This window comes from Oryzias latipes, chromosome 7, assembly GCF_053564925.1.
Source record: "Oryzias latipes strain Hd-rR chromosome 7, Olatipes_Hd-rR_3.1".
Classification (NCBI taxonomy): domain Eukaryota; kingdom Metazoa; phylum Chordata; class Actinopteri; order Beloniformes; family Adrianichthyidae; genus Oryzias; species Oryzias latipes.
The window spans coordinates 9,136,833-9,145,261 of record NC_136243.1 but is presented as its reverse complement, the minus strand read 5'-3'; the positions used below and the strand labels follow the sequence as shown (position 1 = coordinate 9,145,261).

The 8,429-nt window shown below is 39.6% G+C and overlaps 1 long non-coding RNA gene across 1 annotated transcript; it reads left to right on the top strand.

Moving 5' to 3' along the window:
* The first annotated feature begins 2,388 nt into the window (after positions 1–2,388).
* LOC110015394 (uncharacterized) lies at positions 2,389–6,295 on the top strand. The gene is made up of 5 exons (XR_013657401.1): positions 2,389–3,537; positions 3,739–4,062; positions 4,340–4,489; positions 4,706–4,795; positions 4,936–6,295. It is a non-coding gene; the product is annotated as an uncharacterized LOC110015394 (long non-coding RNA).
* Positions 6,296–8,429: the final 2,134 nt, after the last annotated feature.

Genomic DNA, 8,429 nt, shown 5'->3' with positions numbered 1-8,429 from the left:
ACGGAGGGCTCAGCCAGAGGTTCCGACCAGACCTTTACAGTGCGTTTGGATCTTCCAAGTCTTTCCGGCCTCCATCCCCGCCAGAGAATCCAACACACCACCAGGTAGTGATCGGTGGACAGCTTCGCCCCTCTCTTTACCCGAGTGTCCAATACACAGGGCCGAAGATCACCTGAAACAACCATAAAGTCAATCATTGACCTCCTGCCTAGGGTGTCCTGATGCCAGGTGTATTGATGGACACCCTTGTGCTCCAACATGTTTTTCGTCATGGACAAGGTATGACGAGCACAGAAGTCCAATAACAAAACACCACTCGGGTTCAAATCAAGGGGGCCAATACTACCAATCATGCACCTCCAGGTGCCACTGTCGTTGCCCACATGTGCATTGAAGTCCCCGAGGAGGACAATGGAGTCCCCCACTGGGGCACTTTCCAGTACCCCCCTTCGAGAGACACCAAGAAGGCCGGGTGCTCCAAACTGCTGCTATATCTAGACGGTATCTCTCAACCTCTCACACCAGCTCAGGCTCCTTCCCTCCGAGAAAGGTGACGTTCCATGTCCTAAAAGCCATGTCTCCTTTGGGTGGTGGGCCCATGGGAGAGTGGTCCCACAACGCTCCTTCGGGCTGAGCCCAACCGGGGCACGTGGGAACAGCCCCGGTCACCAGGCGCTCACCTGTGAGCCCCAACCCCAGGCCTGGTTCCAGAGTGGGGCCCCGGTGACGCCAATCTGGGCGACGTAATCGGGTTCTTGGTCTTTCTTTTCATCAGAGGCTTCTGAACTGCTCTTTGTCTGGCTCGTCACCCAGGACCTGTTTGCAATGGGAGGCCCTACCAGGGGCTTAAGCCCCAGACAGCTTAGCTCGTGTGATCACCAGAGCTCTCAAACTCCCCCAACACGTTAAGGTGGTGGTTCAGGGGGGAGGCACACTCACAAACAGCCAAACAGCCCACAGACAGCCAAACAGCATGGAGGTCACTTCTGCTAACAGTCCCCACAATCATGGTTTTATACCCAAGATTCCCCACTTCCCATGAGTCTTAGGGGCTGAAGGCTGGGCTATCCCCCAGGTCGCCACAATATATTAAATATGTATTTATATATTTGTCAAATATTGTGACAAACTCCATTAAAATAATTTTAAGCAAGTTTGTCTAATTTATCTTAATATTTATAGTTTATTATCACACATGTTGGACACGCCTTTAAACTCGTAGTGTGAATACAATAAAATGCAAAAGAATATTAAGTAAATAAATCCCAAAATCAATTTAAAGAACTCTTTGGTCTGTTCCTGAACTCAACAGTTTGTTGTCAAATGTCTATCAAAGCCTGTTACACTAGTGATCGCTGCAACAGCAACACGGAACAAGAAAACCTATACACGGGTCCCTAGAAATGTAAATAAAAGTAATTAATAAATCGCAACGTACCTTTTTACGAGATTCTCCACAGGGAAAAAGAGAAAGTCATGTCACGTCACCTCACGTAGGCCCGAAGATATAAATGAAAAAGATCAAACGCTTTCAGATCCTTTTGAGGAAAAGTTGAACGTAACGATCAAACAAACTATGAATTGCATGTCTGCAATGAATGGATATTGTGAAAATAAAGGGTATATATGCTGCTAGAAATGTTATCAAAAATAAGAATTAATCTGTAATCTATCATAGTTTATGGCATTTTCTGCAACAAAAAAACCCAGAAACATATAAGTCACATGACCCACATGCACATCTGCAGATATGAATGAAAAGAAACGTAATTCTACGATATCAGAGCCTTTTGGAGAAAAATTTGAATGAAACAATTAAACTAAAAAATGTATGTCCAAAATGGATATTTTATGAATTTTATGAATATTTCTCGCAAGACATGTTGTCAAAATAAAAATTAGTCCTCAAAATATCTTGTTTTGTGGGATGTTCCACCGAAAAATGAACAAGCCTCCACAAATATTTTTTTTCAGAGCAGGCAAAACTTCGAAAGTCATGTGATCCTGAGAAGGCTCATTGAAAATGAAAAGGAAAATGAAACGTCTCCACCTCACAATTTAGGGGTCGTTTTTGTACAACTCATGAGTTCTTCCATGTGGATAAACGTAGCTACCACACATTTTAGAACAAGACTGGGTTGTATTTGAAGATTTGTTGTTTTTCATTCTTCTATCAGTCAAATCCCACATGAATGCAGCATTTCTCCAAGTTTTACATGAGGTACATCAAGCCTTTGGTGGAATTGGCTCTAAAATGATAACAAATTTTGACCTAAAAACTCCAAAATACTCTGTTTTAAAATATTATTTTCAATCCAAATGTTTTCAACCAGATTCAATGTGATTTTTTTCTCACTCCATGTATCTGCTCCTGGTCTGGCCCTTCTACCCAAATATGTGTCCACCCCTGCCATCGACAATGTATGGGAAGTTAAGGAGTTTTGCATAAACACTTCACTTGCTTCACACTTCACCGCAGACTTGGCGGGCCAAATTTGGCCTGCAGAACCTATTTTGGTTAGAATGTGAGTGCTCTAGAATTTAATCAAAAATGTTCTTTAAATAAGCAACAAAAACCAAATCTTGAAATTCTTGATTCTTGAAAACCAAATCTACTACCAATGAGGAACGAAAAATGATCTTACCAAAAATTAAAATTTTCTAAAAGAACTGCAGTCTAAGACATGCTTTCTTAAACTAAGAATATTCTGCAGCTAACAAACTTTCTTGATAAGATTATTTTTCTTGCAAGACAAAAAATAAGACAATTTTCTCAAAACAAGTCTTTTTATTTCTTAAGTGTCAGTTTTTGCAGTGTGTACGGTCAAATAACAATCAATAAATTAGATTTTCTAGAACATGGTGAGAGGATTAAAAAAAGAGCTAACTCGTCATGTATTGTGTCCTCTGATTGTTGTTGCATTTGGTTGAAGTCACAATCCCAAGTCAGCTGACTTGGTATTTTATTCAGAAGCTATCATGAAGTTCCAAGACCTCATCCACCAACAGTTCTCACAATCCAGAACCAGGGTTTTTCTCACAAGACCAGCAGTGATGCAGAGAGAAGACAGAGAGGAAAGACTCCTGGACAGATCAGGGTCCAAACAGGATTAGGAAACAAGAACAGGATTAGAAACAAAAGGCTGGAGATCTGTAGAGAAACAACTTTCTGTCTGAAAACTAGAGATCAATGGAAAAAAACAGACAGCTGAACAAATGTAAGTGATGACTGTGAAAGAGGATGCAATAGCAGACAAGAGGAGAGGAAGACTGATGACGCTATAATTAGGAGAATAATAAAAAAAAATATTTGATGGGCGTACTTGATAAAACAACTTCTGAAGTGACATAGTGGAAGAAAAACTAACCACAGGAAATGGATGTATTTCTCTCCAGACTGTGGGTTGTTGTTGACTTCAGCCTCTGACAGAAAAGACTGAGAGAAGAGGAGACAGAGAAGAGCAGAGGAGAGAACAATGTTTGACTTCACATCACTTCACTTCCCTCTGTTTCTGACATGGATGCTCACATTTACAGGTAAGAAACATGACAGAGATTCAAACATGACCTTTCTGAAAGCATGGAACATGACTTGTTGTGTTCTTAATGCTAATGACAGCAGGCTGCTAACCACATTGACTTCCGTGTATTCTTTAAACATGCATGTTAAATGTCTAAGATGTTCATGAAAAGGATCAACACAACATGTTTGTGTTTCTCTCTTTCTCTAAACTGTAGACGCTCAAACATTCAGACAGAAGACTGTTGGAGTTGGAGATGAAGTCACTTTGAAATGTGAAAATGGAAATGATTTCAATGATGGATGTTACTGGATCACCTGGCTGTACAGTAATTCAACCAAACGAACATTTACCCTGTTTGAATACAGGAAGATTCACAAAGATGTTGGATCTAAATCAGACAGACTGAGTCTTACAGAGAAATGTTCTCTGGTGATAAAGAAGATCACAGATGAAGATGCTGGAAGATACACCTGCAGACAGTTCAGCACATCAGGAAAACAGGTTACAGGTTTTCAGGTTGCACTGAATGTTATAAAGAGTAAGTTTTGATTTTAATATTTGAAGCTTTAAGTTTGTGAGACTGAAACATACATCAACTGAAATGCAGATAAATATGAAGACTTCTATTGTTTGATCTTTTCTAGTTTATATATCTAAAAATGATGGTATTTTCATATTGACAAATCTAATCAGAGGCTGTGTGAGCAAAAATTTGCTAAATATTTCTTCAATAGAAAATCACAAATTTTTATAGATTTTCTCACATACATCAGATGACACTTGTTTCATAAAACTTCTGCTTTCTCGTCTTTCAGAAAATGATGTCAGATCACAGAGTAAAACACTTAAACCAACATCCAAACCATCTTCTGCATCAACATCTGCAGCTGAATCCACAACAACCATAGAATCAGTTCTGTCTACATCCAAACCATCAGCTGCAACAGATCATCTCTCTAAAGCAGGTATGTGGTTGATGTCATCGCATCGTCTGAAGATGAAGTCACAAAAAAAATAAAAAGGTTGTCGGATGTCGGATAGACAGAAACATGAGCTGACACAGTCGTGTTCTCTGGAGGATAAAAAAAGAAAAGTCAAGTGTCATCAGCATCAAAGTGGTGATGATGTTTGTGTTCCATTTTACTGAGAAAATGTGTTGAATGGTTTGATTCTCCTTGAAGGTGTTTGGTGGAGGATCATCTATGTTCCTGTGGGTTTAGCAGCACTCTCAGTCATCACTGCATCAGTCTGCATATGGACCAGAACACAAGGTGACAACAGAAACACATACTGTTACAGACACAGACTATGACTGATTCTGACTTTTTCCATGAAACATGAGCTGAGTTCATATTCTGTTCTTCTAAAGTAGAACAAAGCGTCAGAGTGATCAGTTCTGTGTTTTTCTCAGGAGCAGAATGATGAAGAAGTTTTTGAAGACCTTCCTGCTTCTCTTTAACTCCATTGATGACCTCATGCTTTTTTGTCAACTTGTCCTGTCCAACAGCTGAGCAAACAGATGAGAGCTGAAGGCCTCTTGTGTTGAACATATTTTACTGTAACAACATGGGGTTATGTGTCTTCTGACACAGCAGAGGTATGTCTTAATAAACCCATTTTGTAATCCCTGCGTGGAGAGCCAGCACCCGAGGAACTCGTAACTGCCGAGGGCCTGGCACCCCCTACCAGGGATGGAGTAGGGGACAGTTATTATCTAGGTTACATAAGAGATTGTATGTTTTGGAGAGAGTTGTAATCACTGAAAATTAACTAGTTCTGGTAGTTCTAGGTCGTTGTCTTTGTATTTAAACTTTTTAGTAATTATAGATTTAAGTTGCTTATGTTCCAAAAAGTTATTTATTCCGTGTTTTTCTTGAAGTTCGTGGAGTGTTATGAATCTTCTATCAATAATTAAGTGCTCTAGTAATGCTACACCCCCTGCTTGCCAAGATGGGAAGTGTAACATTTTTTTGTTTATGGATGTCTGGGTTGTTCCAGATGGGCGTCATTTTGCATGGTAAAAGTGAGGATTTTGATACTTGAAATTCTCACCAGGCTTTTAAAGTGGCGTTTATATTAATACTTTGGAAGCAGTCTTATAAAACTAAGTCACCACAGCTTTTTGCAGATTTTAAAGTTTTTAGACTAATTTTAGCAGGTTAATTGTTCCATAAGAAGCTTGATATGGATGAGTCTAATGTTTTGAACCACTTTAATGGCGGTTGTGTGGGGATCATCAAGAACAGATCATTAACTTTAGCAAAATTTTCATTTCAACCGTGGTTACCTTGCCCATGAGGGGCAGAGGCAGGTTGACCCGTGGGCTAGATAGTCCTGTATGCTTTTCAGTAATGGGGTAGTTTAGCTGCACCAGTTCTGATAATTTGGGGGAAAAATAAATACCTAGATATTTGATAATGCTGATTTGACTGGTAGTGAGAGTCTTCGCTCTGCAATACTGTTCAGTGATAATAAAACAAATTTATTCCAAATAATTGACTAGTCTGATATGGAGGAGAATTTATTCATAATTTGTTGCTGTTTCATTTACAGAATGTGGATTATTTGAAAAGAGTAACATGTCATCAGAGGTAAAAATGTTCAACATTTCTTTTCTAAAGACACTTAAGTCAATATATTGAGAATTTGTTCAAAATAAATGGGAACATCTTTTCTTTGTGAATATTTTAATGTTAATTTAATAAAGTTTAAAGTTTTTTACTCAACATGAAATAAGTCTTTAGTCAGAAATCTCTGACTCACATTAAAAAGAGAAATTATCATCTCAATCTGTACAGAGAGAGTTACAATATTTCAAACAGTGAAGAATGTGGATTTTTTTATTTAATTTTTCGATCAGTATGATTTTATTTTCAACTTTTGTGCTTATTGATCCTTTAAAGCAGTGGTCCCCAACCTTTTTGTCCCCGCGGACCAGTACAACGCATGGCACGTTTACCGCGGACCGGGGGGGGGTTTGAGGTGCAACGCAAGGTGTGTATCACGTGATGTTTAGTGTTGCGACTTTGACGTGCGTTAAGTGTGACGGATGTAACAGAGAGAATCCGGTCACTTTTCAAAATAAAACGTTTTTTTCGAAAAAAATAATAAAATGGAAATTATTTTTTCTTTCTGTGCGTCCCGGTGCCAAAATTTCCCGCGGCCCGCTGCCAAGTGTCCCGCGGCCCGGTACCGGCACCTCAAGGATATTGTACATAAAAGCAACAGCCAATAAAATCACCAAAAGCATGAAAAAGTCAATAAAACCAGCTGACAGAAGAATAAACAGTGAACTGGGAGTGAAAAGGTAGAATATAACAGATTAGTTATGAGTTTGGATTTGAAAGATGAGAGAGAAACAAAGTTAAGGAGTTCATGAGGGAGACTTGACTTTAGTTAATGATCACAAAATGTAACTAAGCAAGTAATAATAATCTGCACTTTTTCTTGGTGCTCAAAGCACCATTATTCATTCACTCCTTATTCATAATTGATGATGGTAAGCTGCTGATGTGGCATCAGCCGCCCTGTGGCAGACAGACAGAGGCGTGGTTTGCGCCTAAGGAGCCTCTGACCATCACCGGGACAGTCCTGCACATTCACACACCGGTGGAGCTGTGCCAGAGGCAGGGAGGGTGAGGTATCTTGCCCAAGTACACAATGCCAGCTGGCTGGGGGAGCTGGGATCGAACCGTCAACCCTTCGATCATTGGACGACCCGCTCTACCACCTGAGCCGTTGCGGTGGCAGTTTAAACGTGATCTAAGTGTCTTTTTTGCTTTTTTTATTTTCTGTTTTTTTAATCTATGCATTTAATAATTTCCGTAATGAATTTGATAAATCTGTGTACATTCTTTATTGCTTTGATGCTTAAAATAAAATAAATCAATCAAAGAGGGAGAGAATTCCAGAGTTTGGGAGCCAAGCGCCTGAAGGCTCAGCTCTCTGTGGTAACTAGACCAGCTGGCGGGATAGACAGCAAAACAGAAGAAGATCACTGGAGAGAATAAGAGGGAGTATTCATGTGGAGAAGGTTGGAAAGATGAGGAGGAGCCAGGTAATGGAAACCCTCGAAGATGTAAAGGAGGAATTTAATTTTGATTCTGGAGGCTAATGGAAGTCAGTGCAGCTGCTGGAGAATGGTGTTGTGTGAAGAAAATTGTTTTTATTATTATCATTGTTTAAATGTATTTAGTTAAATGTATGTTTAAATGTTAACTCAGATTGACCTTTTTACCGTTTTAGAAACAACTTTGTGTGTTTGTTCATCTGTTTTTCATCCCCATCTAGGATGAGGGATAAGGAATACTTTGAACTTAGAATCCTCCCAAATGGTTCATTATACGACACCCCCCAATGAACTTTTCTCTTTGTTTGGAAATTGTAACCTCCTACTTGAATTCTTAATAAAAGGAGCACGGGAAGAAGCAGACTTTTTGAGAAGAGAAGGGTGGTGGACAGCTTCCGTCACACTTGCTTTCCTCCCTTGCGCATAAGACACTTGTTTCTTATTGTGTTTTTCTTTAATCTCTTGATGCATTTATCTGACATGTTGATATGACTGCAGGACGAGGTTCTGGAAATGATGCAGGCAGCTGAGTTCTGGACCAGTTGGAGTTTAATGAGAGTTTTTTGAGGGAGACTACAGAGGAGTGCATTACAGTTATCGAGACGTGAAGTGACCAGACTGTTAACTAGAATAGAAGCAGAATGGACAGTGAGGGAGGGACAAAGATCATTAATATTACTTAAGTGAAAATAGGAGGACTGAAAATGTTATTGATATCAGAATGAAACACCAATGAATTGTTGAGGATGACACCTAAACTCTTAGGTGTTGAGTGGGGAGGGGGAGATGAAAGATGAGTCAATGAAAAGAGTAACTATGGAGAGAGTGGATTTATA